The 20,594-nt window shown below is 43.6% G+C and overlaps 1 long non-coding RNA gene across 1 annotated transcript; it reads left to right on the forward strand.

The window, feature by feature from the left end:
* The first annotated feature begins 6,066 nt into the window (after positions 1–6,066).
* Positions 6,067–16,161, forward strand: LOC116977187. Its single transcript, XR_004413141.1, has 2 exons — positions 6,067–6,120; positions 15,938–16,161. It is a non-coding gene; the product is annotated as an uncharacterized LOC116977187 (long non-coding RNA).
* The last annotated feature ends 4,433 nt before the right edge of the window (positions 16,162–20,594 follow it).

Consider the following 20,594-nt stretch of genomic DNA (forward strand, 5'->3'; position numbering starts at 1 on the left):
CAGATAGGCTGCATCCCAGAGTACTTAAGGAAGTAGCCCCAGAAATAGTGGATGCATTAGTGATAATTTTTCAAAACTCTTTAGATTCTGGAGTAGTTCCTGAGGATTGGAGGGTAGCTAATGTAACACCACTTTTTAAAAAGGGAGGGAGAGAGAAAACAGGGAATTACAGACCAGTTAGTCTAACGTCGGTAGTGGGGAAACTGTTAGAATCAGTTATTAAAGATGGGATAGCAGCACATTTGGAAAGTGGTGAAATCATTGGACAAAGTCAGCATGGATTTATGAAGGGTAAATCATGTCTGACGAATCTTATAGAATTTTTCGAGGATGTAACTAGTAGAGTGGATAAGGGAGAACCAGTGGATGTGTTATATCTGGACTTTCAGAAGGCTTTCGACAAGGTCCCACATAAGAGATTAGTATACAAACTTAAAGCACACGGTATTGGGGGTTCAGTATTGATGTGGATAGAGAACTGGCTGGCAGACAGGAAGCAAAGAGTAGGAGTAAACGGGTCCTTTTCACAATGGCAGGCAGTGACTAGTGGGGTACCGCAAGGCTCAGTTCTGGGACCCCAGCTATTTACGATATATATTAATGATTTGGACGAGGGAATTGAATGCAACATCTCCAAGTTTGCGGATGACACGAAGCTGGGGGGCAGTGTTAGCTGTGAGGAGGATGCTAGGAGGCTGCAAGGTGACTTGGATAGGCTGGGTGAGTGGGCAAATGCATGGCAGATGCAGTATAATGTGGATAAATGTGAGGTTATCCACTTTGGCGGCAAAAACAGGAAAGTAGATTATTATCTGAATGGTGGCCGATTAGGAAAGGGGGAGATGCAGCGAGACCTGGGTGTCATGGTACACCAGTCATTAAAAGTAGGCATGCAGGTGCAGCAGGCAGTGAAGAAGGCGAATGGTATGTTAGCATCCATAGCAAAAGGATTTGAGTATAGGAGCAGGGAGGTTCTACTGCAGTTGTACAGGGTCTTGGTGAGACCACACCTGGAGTATTGCGTACAGTTTTGGTCTCCTAATCTGAGGAAAGACATTCTTGCCATAGAGGGAGTACAGAGAAGGTTCACCAGACTGATTCCTGGGATGTCAGGACTTTCATATGAAGAAAGACTGGATTGACTCGGTTTGTACTCGCTAGAATTTAGAAGATTGAGGGGGGATCTTATAGAAACGTACAAAATTCTTAAGGGGTTGGACAGGCTAGATGCAGGAAGATTGTTCCCGATGTTGGGGAAGTCCAGAACAAGGGGTCACAGTTTAAGGATAAGGGGGAAATCTTTTAGGACCGAGATGAGGAAAACTTTTTTTCACACAGAGAGTGGTGAATCTCTGGAATTCTCTCCCGCAGAAGGTAGTTGAGGCCAGTTCATTGGCTATATTTAAGAGGGAGTTAGATGTGGCCCTTGTGGCTAAAGGGATCAGGGGGTATGGAGAGAAGGCAGGTACAGGATACTGAGTTGGATGATCAGCCATGATCATATTGAATGGCGGTGCAGGCTCGAAGGGCCGAATGGCCTACTCCTGCACCTATTTTCTATGTTTCTAAGCTGCTCTAAGAATCCATCACGGAAGCACTCCGCAAACTCCCTTTCTTGGGGTCCAGAACCAACCTGATTTTCCCAATCTACCTGCATGTTGAAATCTCCCATAACAACTGTAGCATTGCCTTTACAACATGTCAAATTTAACTCTTGATTCAACTTGCACCCTATATCCAGACTACTGTTTGGGGGCCTGTAGATAACTCCCATTAGGGTATTTTTACCCTTACAATTTCTCAGTTCTATCCATACTGACTCTACATCTGATTCTATGTCACCCCTTGCAAGGGACTGAATTTCATTCCTCACCAACAGAGCTACCTCGCCCCCTCTGCCCACCTGTCTGTTTTTTCGATAGGACATATACCCTTGAATATTCAGTTCCCAGCCCTAGTCCTCTTGCAGCCATGTCTCTGTAATTCCCACAACTTCATACGTGACAATTTCTAACTGAGCCTCAAGCTCATCCACTTTATTTCTTACACTTTGCATATTCATATACAACACTTTGACTTCGGTATTCCCCTCCCCTCTCACTCCGGTCACTATTGGCCCTGACCTTACTCTCTTATGGTCTTTTAATGTGGGGGGGTAGGTGTTACTTTATTTATAGGTCCCTACCTGGTCGGTGTGGCAGCCTTTTTTCCGGGCTGCCCGTCGACCCGTCGTCGTGGCCTACCAGCGGGCTTGGAGCGCCGTTTCTTGGCGGGAACCACCCAGCACCTCGGCCTGCGTGGCGGCACTGCATTGGAGCGCTGGAGCGCTGGAGCGGAGCGGAGCGGAGCGGGCGATGCCTTGCCTGGGTCGCCGCGCTGGAGCTCTGGCGAGCTGGACCGCCGTGAGCAACATCTCCGGGCTGCGGGTTTGCGGAGCGGAGAGGCGGCGTGCGTAGAGGCGGCAAGGCGGCAGTGAGGAGAGCGGTCGCCGACTTTTTCAACTGGAGCCTAGGAGCGCCAAACCGGCGCGGCCTTGTCGGATTCGGCAGCCGCGGGCTCCAACCAAGAAGCGGCCGTTCCAAGTGGCCCAGCCGCCGAAAGGACTCTCCCGACGCCGGGGCAAGACCACCCGGTGAGAACGGCCAGGGACATCGGGCCTCCGTAGAGGCAATTGCGGTGGCCCCAATAGGCCTGACTTTGGGGTGAACATGGGGTGGGGACTGGACATTGTGCCTTCCTCCACAGTGCTATCCACTGTGGGGGGATGATTTTTTTTTGTCTAACTGTAGTCTTGTAGGTCTGTGTCCAAGATGGCTGCCGTGAAGGGAGAGTGGACGCTGGCACGAATTGGTTGCCGCTGCTCTCTCTTCACACTGTGTTTTTGATTTTCTGTTTTTGGATTGAATTCTGTTTTTAATTTGTGTCTTTGTGATGTCTTTAATTACTTGTTTTACTCCGATTATATGTTTTTATTCCGACTACTATGTAAGGTGTCCTTGAGATTTTGTATGAAAGGCGCCCATTAAATATAAAATTTATTATTATTATTATTATCTCTTCTTGAACTTTCCTTCCCATTATTTCAGGTGTCTTTTGTAATTTTTCCCGTACTCACTTCCCCTTTAACTTCATCTTTATACTCCCAATTTGTCAATACATGATTACAATCAAGCCAATTACAATATATAGATACATGAAAAGGGAATAACGTTTAATGCAAGGTAAAGCCAGCAAAGTCCGATCAAGGAAAGTCCAAGTGTCCCCAAAGAGGTAGATAGTAGTTCAGCACTGCTCTCTGGTTGTGGTAGGACGATTCAGTTGCCTGATAACAGCTGGGAAGAAACTGTCCCTGAATCTAGAGGTGTGTGTTTTCACACTTCTATACCTATTGGAAGAGGGGAGAAGATGGAGTGGCCAAGATGTGACCCGTCCTTGATTTTGCTGCTAGCCTAATCAGGGAGAACGTATAAAGTATCATATTCATTTATTTTCAAGTCAAGTTCTCCTGAATTGTCAGATCTGTCTAATATGCAATTCCTCAAGGTACTGTTTAATTTGAGACTATTATCTTGATGATGTGTTCAGTTATACAGCAAAGTGAGAGAACACGAGAGTCACACTTGGCTTCAATCCACTGCTGCTGTTTACAAGCAATTTTTGAAATGTGGCTATTGTAAAAATTGACCTGTTGCTTTCAATGGGACCCTCTCTGTTCTGAGCTAGAACATTGATGCAATCATAAAGAAAGCCCATTAATACTTCCTTAGAAGATTACGGAGATTTGGTATGTCGACAAGTACAGAGCACATTTACTGGTTGCATAATGGCCTAGTTCCATGAATTCGAATGTCCAGAAATGAAAAAAATGACTAAAAGTGGTGAACACTGCCTGGTCCATGACAGGTAGTGAGCCACCCCCACCACCCTACCAATAATGGGATTTACAGTTCATAAGTGATAGGAGAATTAGGCCATTCAGCCTAGTCTGCTCCACCATTCTGCCATCAAGTCTACTCCACCATTCAATCATGGCTGATCTATCTTTCCCTCGTAAGCCCATTCTCTTGCCTTCTCCCCATAACCATGACACCTGTACTAATCAAGAATCTACTTATCTCTTCCTTAAAAATATCCACTGACCTGGTCTCCACAGCTCCCTGTGGCAATGAATTCCACTGATTTGCCACCCTCTGACTAAAGAAATTAAAGAAAAAGAAACCGAGATTGAGTAAAGAGTTGCTGCCTCAAAAAGGCAGCTGTCATCATCAGAGACCTACACGGCCCTGGCCATGCTCTCACTTCACTCCTGCCGTTGGGAAGAAGGTATCGGAGCCTGAAAACTGTAACAATCAGGTACAGGAGCAGCTTCTTCCAATCAGGCTAATGAACATTACAATCTATACAATACAATCAGTTTTATTCGTCACTTGCACATAAAGTGCAAGTGAAATGAATTTGCCAGCAGCGGTACAATGAAAAAGAACACACAAAAACACAATAAAAATTTAACACAAACATCCACCACAGCATTCATCACTGTGGTGGAAGGCACACAATTTGGCCAGTCCTCCTCCATTTTCCCCTGTGGTAGGGACCTCCACCCTCCGCAGCCGTCGCTGCGGGCATCCAGATGAGTGAAAGTCATACGAACTACAACTAAACTCCGAACTACGAATTGCCTGGTTTGCAGTAGGGACTTCGGGCTTTGTTTTGTGTTTTTGCATTATATTAGATTTTTTTACTTATTGAACTTCTTTATGTTTATTTATTATATTATGTATTAAGTACTATGTTTACAAACATGTGCAGCTACAAATAAGAATTTCATGATTCCATTTCGGTACATATGTGCTCAGTGCTGGGACCCCAGTTATTTACAATATATATTAACGATTTAGACAAAGGAATTAAATGTAACATCTCCAAGTTTGCGGATGACACAAAGCTGGGCGGCAGTGTGAGCTGCGAGGAGGATGCTATGAGGCTGCAGAGTGACTTGGATTGGTTGTGTGTGGGAGAAAAATAATGGCAGATGCAGTATAATGTGGATAAATGTGAGGTTATCCACTTTGGTGGCAAGAACGTCGTGGCTATCCCTCAAGGTCGAGGATGATGGTCTACGTTCTGTTGTTTTTATGGACTCTCAGGTGGCTCATGAGTCCAATCCTGGTTTTGCAACTCACAGAAAGAAGACACCTGTGTGTGTGTTTGTTTAACGTGTACTTGATGTTGCACTCCAAGAAGCACACGGTCCTTCACAAATCAATCAACTCACTCCAATGGCAAGGGAACCAAGATGATTGGAGCTGATCGATCTGTTGCAGCCTTCATCCACCTTTACAGCCGTTGAGCTCAAGATAGCTTCGTCCGGCTGGTCCGCCGTTGAGGTCTTGTAGGTTGGATCGTTCTTAGTCTGGATCATCATCCTCGCCCTTACCGCCTTGAGTGGCCCTACCAGAAGCTGGTGCTTCCGATGGCATCGCTCTCAGAATCATGAGGTCACGCAAGCCTCTTCACCGCGACAAGGTAAACGATCCAAAGAGGGGTGGCAAGAACAAGAAGGCAGATGACCCGAAACGTCACCCATTCCTTCTCTCCAGAGATGCTGCCTGTCCCGCTGAGTTTTTTGCGTCTAGCTATTTTCTGAATGGTGTCAGATTAGGAAAAGGGGAGGTGCAATGAGACCTGGGTGTCCTTGTACATCAGTCACTGAAAGTAAGCATGCATGTACAGCAGGCAGTGAAGAAAGCTAATGGCATGTTGGTCTTCATAGTGAGAGGATTTGAGTATAGGAACAAGGAGATCCTACTGCAGAGGGCCCTGGTGATACCACACCTGGAGTAGAATGGAAGAATAGAATGCCTTTATTGTCATTCAAACAAACAAAGGTTTGAACAAAATGTTGTTCCCTGCAGTCATAACAGCAAAATAAACGTAACACACGATTAACACAGTTCCACACAAACATCCATCACAGTGAATCTCTAAACACCTCCTCACTGTGATGGAAGGCAAAAGTCTGATCTCTTCCCTATACTGTTCTTCTCCCGCAGTCAGGCAGTCAAACTGCTGTGTCGAGGCGATCGAGGCTCCTGATGTTAAAGCCTCCGGCAGGCGATGGTAAGTCCCGCGGCCGATTAAGCCGCATCGGGCGATGTAAGGCCCTGCGACGGGCCGATTCAAACCCCGCGATTCGAGGCGGGCGAAGTTGCCGTTGCGGGAGCTCCTGAAAATCGGTCTCCTACCAGGGACCTGCGAGTTCCCGATGTTAACGTCCACAGGGCCTGCGGCCGACGCCTCCGAAGTCGGGACGCAGCCGGCGTGCCACCACAGCCTCCAGATCAGCCAGCTCCGTGATGGTAAGTAAGTCCGCAGGCTTTACGACTGGAGCCCTCAGGTCAATTCCGGTTGGAGGCCGCCAGCTCCACGATGTTAGGCCCCAGCGAAACGGAGACACGACAAGGAAAAGGTCACATCTCCGTTCAAGAGATTAAAAAGTTTCCCCCACTCACCTCCCCCACATATACACAACTAAAAATAAACCAAAAACATATCCTAACAAGACAAAAAAGAAGAAAAAAGACAGACGGACTGCAGGCGAGCCGTGTGCAATTTTGGTCTCCTAATTTGAGGAAGGACATTCTATTGAGGGAGTGCAGCATAGGTTCACCAGGTTAATTCCCGGGATGGTGGGACTGACATATGATGAAAGAATTGATCGACTGGGCTTGTATTCATTAGAATTTAGAAGGATGAGAGGATATCTTATAGAAACATATAAAATTCTTAAGGGATTGGACAGGCTAGATGCAGGATGTTGGGGGAGTCCAGAACCAGGGGTCACAGTTTAAGAATAAGGAGTAGGCCATTTAGGACCGTGATGATGAAAAACTTTTTCACCCAGAGTGAATCTGTGGAATTCTCTGTCACAGACGGCAATTTTCTGGATGTATTCAAGAGAGTTAGATATAGCTCTTAGGCCTAATGGAATCAAGGGATATGGGGAGAAAGCAGGAATGGGGTACTGATTTTGGATGATCAGCCATGATCATATTGAATGGCAGTGCTGGCTCGAAGGGCCAAATGGCCTAGTCCTGCACCTATTTTGTATGTTTCTAAGATTTGTTACAGAGTTCCCTACATAGCTGCTCTTGAAACAATAGATTGACCAACAACATGAAACGACCAGAAGCAGATCAAAAGCTGAATTGCAAAGTATACTAGATGACAATTCACTCCAGACTGGGGGGAAAAAAGCAAATTCATAAATGACATTTTATAAAATCGGCACAGTAATGTCAATTATGCCAATAATAAGTATATATATCTTCACTATGACTCTCCTCACTTGTACTGATTTCTACTGGGATTATCAGAGATACACTCTCTCTGCTTTTTTACTCTTCTTTGTTTCCTATTATGATCGTGTATTCCCTTGCCTTTCTCGCCCTGCCAAATGCACTACCTTAAGTTTTCCCCACAATGAATGTCATTTGCCACTTTATGACCTAATTAGTTACATGTCAGCACATACAATTTTCATCTGAAATATTAATCACACTGATTTTGGATGATCAGCCATGATCATATTGAATGGCGGTGCTGGCTTGAATGGCCGACCCTGCAACAATTTTCTATGTTTCTATGTCAAAACACACAACTCTCGACAGTCCTGCAGTATATTTTCAGCATTTCCCTCAGGCACCACCAGGTGTCATCCTTGACCCACAGAAGGCTGTAGATGTGCTCAAGAGTCTGTGCTCCAGAGTCTTGCACATGACATTCCAAATGCACCATTGAAAGCATCCTATCGAGACACATCACAGCTTGGTTTGGCTACTGCTCTACCCAAGAGTGCAAGAAATTGCAGGATTGTGAACGCAGCCCAGTCCATCTCCCCACGATTGAAGAAGTTTGAAGAAGCGTTTCGACCCGAAAAGTCAGCTGATCCTTTTCTCCAGAGATGCTGTCCGACCCGCTGAGTTACTCCCGCTTTTTGTGTCAATCTTCCCCACCATTGACTCTATCTGTACTTCACGCTGCCTCGGGAAAGCAGCCAACGTAATTAAAGGCTTATCCCACCATTCAGAATTGAAGCTATCATAAGCTTGAGCACTTCATCAGGAACTGGAATTGGTAACAACGTCGCAAGAGTTTGTTTTTGTCTGCATCAAATGTTGCTATTTTCAGAAGTTTGTTTAAACAGCAATTGCTCAGCTCGGAAGTTGTTTGACGTAGTAGATAACAGAACAATTGATTCTTGGATGAATTTTCTTTTTAAGAAGGCAAGTTGTCCACACAATGACATTTCCAGCTTTTATTGTTGTAGAAAGAATTCTGCTCAAATTCAGAGCAAAACAATAGGGGTGAAAGGTCCGTGAGGAAATGGTGGAAATCTGGAGTGCGGATCAGTGGCATGATCCCTGGATCTTTGTATCCCTTTGTCAGGCATTGCTCTTTCAAAATCTTTTGTCATTTAAAGGACATTCTCTTTACGCTGAAGTGTTTGTCACAATTGTTGTCACAAAGTCAGCTCACTCTCGAAATTTGATTGATGATCATATGGAGGCAGCTTTCCTGATTAGACAATTGTCCTCGGAATATGGGAATAAGGTCTGGAATCTATTTTAAATCCCACTGAAGGGGGACGTTCTGGGCTGATTTCCTCCAAGAATGCAAATGGCTGTGGATATACAAAAGATGATGTACAGTATGTGAGTGTTTGTGTTGTGTGTGTTGGAGAGAGAGATACACACGCACACAGGTACATACTCTTGTCATTCCAGTATCCTTGGACTTTCGTGGTTCTGTAGTAGCAGATTTAACAGCCTGTTGGATGTTATTTTATTAGTGCTTTAACAGACTTTTAGATGAAAGGGAGTGAGGATATTTGGTCCCAGTGAATGCAGGAGGGAAGTGCAGGAATCAGGGCCCCGCTGAGTGGTTGGGGAGCACTGGAACCAAGGACCCAGTGAATGGATGCAGAGCACAGGAATAAGGGACTGGCATTGAGGGAACTGGGACACAGGTGAGTGCATATTGTAAACACGACCTGTGAGGCTTTTGCTAAAAATATTGAGATTTCCAAATGGTCAGATAGAAAATTGTCTGTACACATTATAATACTCTGACTCTGAATACATGCAGGATTGGGATTTCCTTTTATTTAATGAAAGGGTTAAATGCTGTTCATCCCAAGATTAGAAATCAGAAATATAGTTATGATCCCACCCAGCGAGAGACGGCACAGTAATATAATTTACTTCTCTGAATCATTTCACTCAGAGGGTGGTGGAAGATTTCCAGCTTAATGACATCCTTCCTATAGCAGGGTGACCAGAACTGAACACAATACTCCAAATGCAGCCTCGCCAAAATCTTGTAAAACCGTAACAAAATGACCCAACTTTCTCAAGTAATTCGCACTCTTTGTCCTGCTCCACCTCTCCAGCTTTCTTTCCCCTCCCCCTACAATCAGTTTGAAGAAAAATCGCTGAAACGTCACCTATCCAAAATCTCCATGGATGCTGACTGATCCGCTGAGTTACTCCAGCACTTTGTCCTTTTTTGGCCAAACTTCTATACTCAATATGCTGACTGATGAAGTCAATGTACCAAAAGTACTTACCATCCTAGGTATCTGTGATATCACTTCAAAGAACTATGTACCTGTGCTCCTAAACCTCTCTGCTCCATTCTTTCCAACTAGTACACCAAAAGGTTTCTTCCCAATTCAGACCAGCGAAATGTCTTCTATTATCGTTATGGGGTTGTGGACCATTTTCTGAGCTCCACGGAGGCATTTTGGGTCTCGGCAAATTCTCAACTTGCTGATTTTTCAACGCAGTCTGAGATGGATATCGGTGGTGGGCATGTGTCATGGAATTATTATTGTATAGGAAAGTATTGCAGATGCAGGTTTAAATCGAAGGTAGACACAAAATGCTGGAGTAACTCAGCGAGTCAGGCAGCATCTCCATTCCTTCTCTCCAGAGATGCTACCCGTGGAATTATTGTTTCTGGTTTTAGGTTTTTACTTGAGACCCATTGAAATACACCTTGTTGGGCATGCTACAACCTGCTTCCATTCATAAAGAACAAGATGGCATTTGCCTTCTGGTTTCCTTGTTCTGTGAAAAACATCTAGAATAATATCACTGAGATGTGTGGCTGAAATGATTGCTTGTGTTGGTACAATCTTCAGGGCACACACATGGTGTACCTTTAGCCGTACTGTATGATTCCAGGTATGGGTGTGACATTTTCTGGTGTCCTCCAACTGAAATCCATAGGGATCTGCCCAAGTTGGTGGAGCTGCTGCTTCACAATGCTAGCGACCTGGGTTTCGATCTTGACCTCAGGTGCTGTCTGTATGGAGTTTGAACGTTCTCCCTCTGACCATGTGGGTTTCCTCCAGGTGCTCTGGTTTCCTCTCACATCTCAAAGACGTGTGTTCCACAATAACTGTCTCTCTGTGCAGGAGACTTGAATTACCCAAAAAGTCTGATGTATGAGTCTGGTGAATAGGTCCTTCAAATCTCTAAAACTGTGATTATCCGCTGACAATCTTAGACCTGTGAAGAAAGTAAAGGGCCTGTCCCACTTTCACGACCTAATTCACGACTTCTGCCGAGTTTGCCCTTGGCTCATACTCGCAGCATGGTCGTCACGAGGTCGTAGGTAGGTCGTAGCAGGCCGTGATGCTAGTCGTAGGTACTTGTGGCATCAAGTAGGTCGGGGCGTTTTTCTAGCATGATGAAAAATGTCCACGAGTAAAAAAGGTCGTGAATTAGGTCGTGAAAGTGGGGCAGGCCCTTAACATAGGATTCTTGTTGCTTCAGGTTGAATCTGATCAATTCCAGATAAGCTGCAATGTGTTTCAAATGCATCTAGTGATTCTCCAGGCTCTCATTTGAGGTGTATATTATAGAGAATAATTCTCCCCCTTGTGAACAATGAGATAGAAAAAATGTTTTACTTTCTGCTCTGGATTACTGATTCTGTTCAAAATATCACGTGAACTTTTCCTTCCACTTTCTCCGTTCTCATGCTGGATCACTTGCCTGGAAATCGAGTGCTCTGGGAGACATCACTTGTGTGAAGTCTCTCATTAGAATCTCATAGCTTGCTGCTTGGCATGCATCCTCCTTGTTATCACAATTAAGAGGAACGTGTTTAGATTTCACAATGTCATTAACCAGTGCTTCTGGTGCTAACTCTTGCTCCTTCCCTGCTTCACTTAGTCATAAGAGTTATACTGCATGAAGACATGCCTTTCGGTCCAAGATGCCCCATCTATACTAGTCCCACCTATCCGGGTTTGGCTCATATCCCTCTAAAATGATCCTATCCATGTACCTGCCCAAATGCCTCTTAAATATTGTTATGGCACAAGCCTCACCTACCTCCTTTGGTTTTCTAAATAAAAGGAAATAATCAACGGAAGCATTAGCAAATCACACAAAACAATCCTCAAATGGATAGCAGCATTAAGGAATTGTCCAAAGATCAATATTAAATACAAGAGCAAAATACAAAGTGCCAGCGTAACGCAGTGGGTCAGGCAACATCTGTGAAGGAAATGGATTGCCAAGGTTTCAAGTTGGGACCCATCTTCAGACTGACCCACTGACTTCCTCCAGCAGTTCTTTATGTCTCTTATTGTCTAGGACATCTCCCTCAGGCTAATTTTCTTTTCAACCCACTTCACAATGAAGGACTGTCCAGGTTTTGCTGTTAAACAAAACATTTCTCTTGCTGTAATAGATGGGAGATTTCCTGCAGTCTGAACGTCTGTGTTTACCAATTTTATTTTTACCACACACCGTCAATTTTGGTTGCTATTCAGGAAGCTCCTGTTTTGTCTTTTCCATGAGTCACTGCGAATTCAAAACACTATTATTCCACAGATAAACAATGGTTCTGTTTGTACGACTTGTATTTCAAGAGGTTGGCCCATAGTTTCCAAATGATAGCTTTTGTTTCATGATATGATGAAAGATGAAAGGAAGTGCTTGCATGTATTACATTTTAATGGTGTGGATGATGAATGAGCACCTCATCATCAATTATGTCGAATATGCTTCCCATTTCCCAATCATTACATACAATCATCTAATCTAATTATGTTTAACTGATACTTTGTGCAAATAGTATTATTGATATACACATCTTGATGATGAGCAGCATTTCAACCACAGGCACTTTGTGATAACCATATCCCTGACACAATTGTTAAAGGGCCTGTCCCTCTTATGCAATTTTTTTCGGCGACTTGCCGGCACGTCGCAGGGTAATGCCTGTATGGTCGTGAGTAGTCGCCCAAAGAGTCATACCTTTTTCTGGTCGCCGCTGGATTTTCAACATGTTTTCGGGGGCCTGCTGCGACTATGACGGGTGCCTGCAATTTGCTGAAAAAATTGCGTAAGTGGGACAGGTCCTTAAGTCACTAGAGGCAAACAACTTCAAGCCACCCTACAATAGGAAATATCACCCCACTTTAGTAGTGGTGCAGCAGTAGAGCTGAGATGATCAGCTATGATCACAGTGAATGATGGTGCTGGCTTGAAGGGCCGAATGGCCTACTCCTGTACCTATTGTCTATTATCTATTGTCTATTGCGACCCGAGTTTGATCCTGACGATGTGCGATGTCTGTGTGGAGATTGAATGTTCTCCCTGTGACAGCTTGGGTTTCTCCAGGTCCAACTGCTTCCTCCCACATGCCAAACACGTGCATGTTTGTGGGTTAATTGGCTTCTGTAAATTGCCTCTGGCATGAAAGTAGGGTAACATAGAACAGGTGTACGGTTGATAGATGGTCAGCGTGGACTCGGTGGGCTGAAGGGCCTGTTTCCACTATGTTTCTCTAAACTAAACTAAACTAAACTAGGGAATTTGGGAACAATGGTGATGACTTGACAACAGTCTGTATAACAGAGGTGCTAGATGTTCTAAAACATATTAAGGTAGATAAATCCCCAAACCTGATCATGTGTATCCAAGGCTGTGGGAAGCTAGAGAAGAAATTGCAGGAGCCTTGGCTGAGAATCATTGTTAGACACAGGTTAGGTGCTGGAAGACAGGAGGGTGGCTATGGTTGTGCCTCTATATCAGAAAAGCTGCAAAGAAAAACCTGGGAACAAAAGACCAGTGAGCCTAACATCTGTGGTAGGAAAGTCACTGGAGAGAATTCTGAGGAATAAGGTAGACATACATTTGGAAAGACAGGTTGGCCAGGGAGAGTCAGCACAGTTTTATGTGTTGAAGATCATGTCGCACGAGTAACCAAAAAGGTTTGCAAGGGCAGGGCTGTAGACATTGCAATATGGACTTCAGCAAAGTCTTTGATATGGTTCTGCGTGGTTGGCTGCTCTGCAAGGTTAGATCGCATGGGATCCAAGAAGAGTCAGATAACTGGATACAGAATTAGCTTCATGTTAGGATCTGGAGGGTGATGGTGGAAGGTTGTTTTTTGTCCTGGAGGCCTGTGACTAGTGATGTGTCTTAGAGATAGATGCTGGACCCAGTCCTCTATATCAAAGATTTGGATGAGTATGTACGAGGCACGATTTGTGAGTTTGCTGATGACACTAAATAGATTGTATCGCAGACAATTTAATCAAATCTTGGTGTTTAACCACGCGATTTAATTTGACTTATTCATTATAAGTCCAATGAAAAAGGCCCTCCCAAATCTCATTACAATCTAATTCCTTCCTAGAAAAACACAGCTGGATATGACTATTTTTCCCTTCACAAAATAATATTAGGATTTCTTGAACATATCCTGAAAAATTAATCTCCCAGAATGACTGCATCAAAGAAATGAACAATTATCTATATTTATGAGGATGTTGCCAAGACTTGAGGGCCTGAGCTAAAGGGAGAGGCTGTGCAGGCTAGGACTTTATTTCTTGGAGCGCTGGAGGCATGGGTTATTTAATAGAGATGTATATGAATTTGAGGGGGATAGATAGAGTGAATGTACAGAGTATTTTACCGAGAGCAGGGGAATCAAGAACCAGAGGACATTGGTTTAAGGTGAGAGGAGAAAGATTTAATAGGAACCCGAGGGTAACTTTTTCACATGGAGAGTGATTGGTATATGGAATGAGTTACCAGAGGAGGTAACAGAGGCAGGTACTATAACACAATTTAAAATACATTTGGGGGGGTTCCTGGATAGGAAAAGTTGAGGAATATGGGCCAAACGTGGGAAAGTGGGATTAGTGTAAATGGGGCACCTTGTCATGGGCAAGATGGAACGAAGGGCCATTTTCCATGCTGTATTACTCTATGACTCCTGATACAAGGTTACTAACATACAACTCAATAGGTAAAACAAAATGCCTCTCACAAACTTGGAATACCACAAAGTGCTTTACAGTTTCCCAAATAATTTTGAAGTGTAGTCACAGTTGTAAAGCAGGAAACAAAACAATTATATTGCACACAATGTCTTACAAATTCTAATATGGCAAAGACTAAATTACCTGTTTGTGATAAAGAAGCAAATGAACTGCAGATGCTGAAATCTTGAACAAAAAACAAAGTGCTGGGAGGATTCAACAGGTCAGGCAGCATGCGTGGAGGGAATTGGCAGAAAACATTTGGATTGGGAACCCTCGGACTAGCTGACCCGAAACGTTGTCTATCCATTCCTTACACAGATGGTGCCTGACTCACTGAGTTTCTCGAACAGTTTAATTAAGGACCCATTTGTGATATTGGGAATGGCATATATATTGACCAGGACATTGTGCATAACTCTACGTCTTGTTTGAGCAGTGGCGGAAGATATATATCAGTCGAGGAACAGATGGGCAAGCCTCAGTTTAACTTCATCCGATTTATGAGAACAGTATAAACTTCATCAGTACTTGGCTGGGGCATCTGACTGGATATTTGTCCTACATTTTCTGGGGAGGGACTTTAATCTGTAGTCCAGGCAAGAATGTTGTCAACAGATAGTATTTTCTCTGCATGACCTCACGTTCATAAACTCATGCTCATTATGACATTATTTCAAAGGCATTATTTTTGAAACATTAATTTTTATTTAAATCCATAAGCACGTGCTCACATTGCCTCTAGTTAATTTCATTGCCCTTCTTTTGTCTCAGTTCCTTTTTTTAAAATCTTGCTTTGGCCTAACATATTTGGTTTGAAACATTTCAAAGAAAATAAGCAAATTTGTTCTTACATTTACACAAAAGGTCATGATAGTGCACTAGATTAATTTATACAATTTTGGAAGAAGGAAGTAGGGGATGATACAATGTGAAAGCAATAGGTGGGAATTATTTATCAAAAGGATTATCTGACTTAATGGATTTCTTTTGTTGGTTTCATGTTCAATTATTTACATTATATAAATTTTGAATTGTTTCTTGTTTCTCAGTATTCCCAGAGAAGACATTATTGGAACAGAATAAGAAGGATTTGATTTTCTGGATAACACTATTGGTTGCTTACATTTTTTTAAAGAATATTGCGATTAACTGTTCTTCACTGAGCATTTTTCAAAAGATTACCATCTTTAAAATTTTAATAATAGAATCATAGAGGGATACACAGAGAACCAAATCCTTCGGCCCACTGAGCTTGTGATGTCCATCAATTACCCATTTACACTAATCCTACACTAATCTTTAGTGTAGGATTTATCTTGCACTAAATGTCACACCCTTTTCACGTAAATACACTGTAAATAGCTCGATTGTGATCATGTATTGTCTTTCTACTGACTGGATAGCATGCAACAAAAACCTTTCACTGCACCTACCGAGGTGCAGTGAAAGGTTTTTGTTGCATGCTATCCAGTCAGTAGAAAGACAATACATGATCACAATCGAGCTATTTACAGTGTATTTACGTGAAAAGGGTGTGACAATAAACTGAACTACACTAATCTCATTTTTATTTACTCCCCCCAGATTCTACAACTCACCTGCATACTGGCAAATTCATCTATCGACTGGATTGTCTTTGGGACGTGGAAGGAAATGGTAGCACCCGGAGGAAAACATCCAATTAATGGACAGACTGCACCGAACATCACAATCATGTCTCTGGCGATGTGAGGCTGTGGCTCCATTAGCTGCACCACTTTGCCTTCCAAAATAAACATTTAATAAACAAAATAAATCACTTAAACAAAGCTAGCTCAAGATATCCAATTTTAATACACCTGCAATGCAGGCAGCAGTGCAGCACAGTGGCGCAGCTGGTAGAGTTCCTGCCTCACAGGGGCAGAGGCTCGAGTTTGATCCTGACCTTGGGTGCTGTCTGTGTAGAGGTTGCACGTTCTCCTCTTGACTGCATTTTTATTTACCCTGGCCGTTACTGTTTCCTCCCATATCCCAAAGACATGCAGGTTAGTTGGCCTCTGTAAATGGCCCCGAGTGTGGATAAGAAAGTGGAATAACATGGTACTAGTATGGAGGGGTGATCAATGGTTGGTGTGGACTCGATGTGCCGAAGGGCCTATTTCCTTGCTGTATTTTTCAATTCAACTTTGCTTAGTTGAGGAGTTTCTCCGACATCATGACACTAACTTCGTAGCTGACCCTGTGAAACAGGTGCATTTCTTGACATCAGGAGCAGAAGGAGGATTTTTCTTGGTTAATTGCCAATTAAAGTTGTGTTTCCAAGATATTTAAATCCAAATAAAGTTTTGCCCCTAATTACTTTGCAAACAGTCTTGTCAGTTGGAAGTGACCTGCAGCTTTCCACCATTTGTCAGTACAGTCGGGGGAGGGAAAGCACAAATTAATCCCCCTTTTCAATCTGACTCTCAAATGTCGCCCTGTGAATCAGCAGGGAAGAAGTCTTTCAACTGCTTGTTAAAATACATTAATAAGAGTGGAGATGGTAAGTAATTCATAGTAACAGTACTCTTTAACCTATACTATTCCCCTTTGAGTTTTGTAGTTGCAACCATCCAGTTAGTCTGCACATGTTAGCATGCAAATGTTAAGATGATGACAAAATAATATTGCAGCCCACTTTTCTGATGTGGTTGCTAATTGCATCTAATGATGCAAGTGAATAGGGTAGAGACAAAGTGGAGTGGCTCTCAGCCAGCAGGGTTGGTGGGAAATTTAGTCTGTGCACTAAACAGTCTGTCTCACCCAATATTATGCTATTGTCGTTTTTCTTGATGAGAACTCTCCTCTATTGCCATGGCGACTTGAACGTTGGACAAACAATAAATGCAAATGATTGGTGGAGCTTCTGTAACAAAGTCTAATTGGTGATGGACAGGAAAGCTGTTGGTTTTTGCCTTTACAAAGGGCTACAAAGTATAATAGAGCGAGAACTTGCAAAAAGGCGTCGTTTAATCGTAGGCTTCTCTGCTGGGATTACAGGCTGGGAACATAATTTCAGCCTTTACCAGAAATAAAATGTGTTATGTGTTATGTTACACAGAAAATGCAAGTCTGTCAGAGTGTAAAGCAATATAGTGCAAGCTGAAATAACAGTGATTGAGTACAAACAAGGCAACTAATACATGGCTTCAACAGTGAGTTTCTGCTATTTTAATGCTTTGAACAGTATGTATTGAGTGAGAAACAAAAAGGACACCTCAATGACGTCGTGCTTCAGAAGGGCACCAAGTGGTTAGTGAGTAATTTCCTTGTAATCGCATGCACCGTGGGAGTTGGAAGGAGTTTGCGATTGTGCTGTTAGTGGCTTATGATCTTTATTCTTTCTGCAAACATCTTCAGCATTAACAAAGTGGAAGATTTTGTTTTAACTCACTAACAAGCTCCTGTTGCTACTAATGCTGTACTAATTTTACATGCTGTTGCCAGTGTATATGAAAATATTTTTTCATGTCAATAACAAACTATCCAAATGTGAAAAACTAATTGTGCTGTAAGCTAAGTGAGTCATCAGCACACTGATTCTATTTCAATCACAGTATCAGTGTACATTTTAAAATGTCAGAGTCATACAGCATAGATCCCCAAGTCCATCATGCATATGCCAACCATCTATCACAGTGGTTCTTAACCTTTTTGGCCCCATGACCCCATCAGACATTCTTGGTCAGTACCGTGACCCCCGAAACAAAAATTGAAAAAAAAAGCCCGATTTATTAAAACATGTCTGCCAATGCTCAGTCAATGGGATGGCTGAAATTGCTTCACAGCCATCAGGCAATCAAAACGAGGATGAATGCTCGACAGGCAGCACCTCATGTCAGCGTCGATCACAACCCTATTGCGTGCCTTTGTTTTCATAGTTACCGTGGTTGAGAATCCAGCCTTACAGCGACAGGTTGAGGGGGACTGGACCAATAGGGTCAGGGCCCTCTTCGAAAAAAAACAGGACAGTCCTTCACTTTCAACCAAAATGTGGTGAGCTCTTGTTACATGAAGTCACTCTTGAGCTGCGCTTCTTCACAAATTCGGTAAAATTCAACCTTCGCAGTCAAGTCAGTATCGCTGATGGCACCGTCTTCAACGGAAAAGGGTCGGATGATCCACTCATCACGAGAGTGGTCGTCCAGTCCGGGGAAGTAACGTTCGATGGCTTCACTAATTGCCAGAAGGTGGGTTGAGATCTCCTCGTGGAAGCGGCATACAGCATCTGGCGTAGCATCCAGGAGAGTCGTCATCTCAGGGAAGATAGTCGTGTCACCGTCCTGGACTCTTCTCTGGTAAGGGTTCCTCCTGAACGCTGCCACTTTATCACGAGCCGTGTGTAGCATTGGGAGGTTTCCATGAAGTGACAGGTTCAAGGAATTCACCTCGGCGAAAAAGTCAGTCACGTAAGCAACCTTCATCACGAACAGTTCATCCTGCATCTTTTCATGAAGCTGATTCTCCTTCTCAGTACACCCTCTCTCCAAGAACAGTGCTATTTCCTGTCGAAGTTGAGTCACGCGATTGAGAACTTTACCACGCAAAAGCCAGCGCACCTCTGTGTGGTATAACAGAACAGTGAAATCAGCGCCCATTACTTCACACATCGCTTTGAAGTTTCTTGAGTTTGTTGCGCTCCCTTGGATGTGGTTCACAATCTTCACCACATCTGAAAACACTTCTCAAAGACCAGGAGGGAGAGTCTTCATCGCTAAAGCATGGCAACGTATCATGCAGTGGGTGAAGGAGACATGGGGAGCGACATCCTTCACGAAGGCTTTGAAGCCGGATTTGCAACCGACCATGGAAGGTGCCCCATCTGTACACACCCCGACTAAGCGTTCCCAGCCAAGCTATGTTTAATGAGGAAGGCTTCCAGCATTCTGAACACATCAACTCCCCAAGTGGGAGGAGCCAATGGCTCTGCGAACAGGTACTCCTCCTTCATGGCTTCTCCATCGAGGTAACGAACATAGACTAGCAGTTGGGAACATGAGGCAACATCTGTTGACTCGTCCAGTTGCAGTAAATACACTGGACTGCTCTTCACAGCGCTCACTATTTGCAACAGAATATCATTTCTCATATCCGAGATTCGACTTTTGACTGCGTCATTCGAAAGGGACATCTGCCTGAACTTGTTTGACTGCTGTTCCCCCAGCGCCAACTTTGCTGCTTCGAGAAGGCATGGCTTGATAAGCCCTTCACCGATGCTGTAAGGTTTCTTAGTCTGTGCGATTCGATAAGCAATCCGGCATGAAGCCTCCAACGCTGCTTCATTTTGATGAGCGCAGTGACCCGTCGAATCGATGCAGGAACCCTTGAGTGCGGCTTATTTTCGTTTTTACACGCCCTTCCCCGCCAGGTTGCTGTGACAAGACTCCAAATGGATCTTCAGTTTGCTGGGCTTCATGCTCACGTGGCTCAAAACCTTGGCACAGAGAACACATTGCGGCTTGACCACGGAACTTTGAACAATGCATGTGAAGCCGAACTTGAGAAATGCTTCACTATACGTCCGCGTCTTGGAAGACATGGTTCACAACACACACAGCTCGTGTGTGTATACGCAGGGCCTCAGAGGAATTTTATCAGTGGGTACAAAGTTTATTTCGGGCCCCCTTCCCTTCTTCATTAGTCATCCTGTTTTTATCCACTATGCTACAGTTTTATGCTATGAGCTGTAGCCTGCAAAGCAAAAAGGGGTATGGAAGATGAGAGAGGGGTGGAATGGAGCACTCTGTTGATTTTCTGCATTTGAGGCCTTATGCCCCTATACTCCCTCCATGATAAATATAAGTAAATATAAATAAAATAATAGGATCAGAAAGAATATTTGTTTTCCTTGGCCCCATAGATGCTGCCTCACCCACTGAGTTTCTCCAGCAGTTTTATCTATCTTTGTTTATGCTACAATACAGATAAGGAGAAATAATTCACATTGAAACATCAGATCATCAGATGACATAATTATGTAAAAGAAGGTAGATAGGTTTGGTATTTACTTTAAATAAAGAGCTTTCCTGGCCTTTTTTTCTGTACAATTTCGAATCACAGCATGAAAATGTATTTTCTGGCAATGTTTGATTCAATACCATTGATTCAATATGTCGACATTGTGGGGCTGTGGTCTGCGGAACTTCTAGCCGCGGGCTTGGCGTGGACTTACCATCCAGAGCCTGGGATCGCTCGCCGGGGATCGCCAGAGAAGAGCTCCAAC

This window comes from Amblyraja radiata, chromosome 9 (genome assembly GCF_010909765.2).
Source record: "Amblyraja radiata isolate CabotCenter1 chromosome 9, sAmbRad1.1.pri, whole genome shotgun sequence".
Lineage (NCBI taxonomy): Eukaryota > Metazoa > Chordata > Chondrichthyes > Rajiformes > Rajidae > Amblyraja > Amblyraja radiata.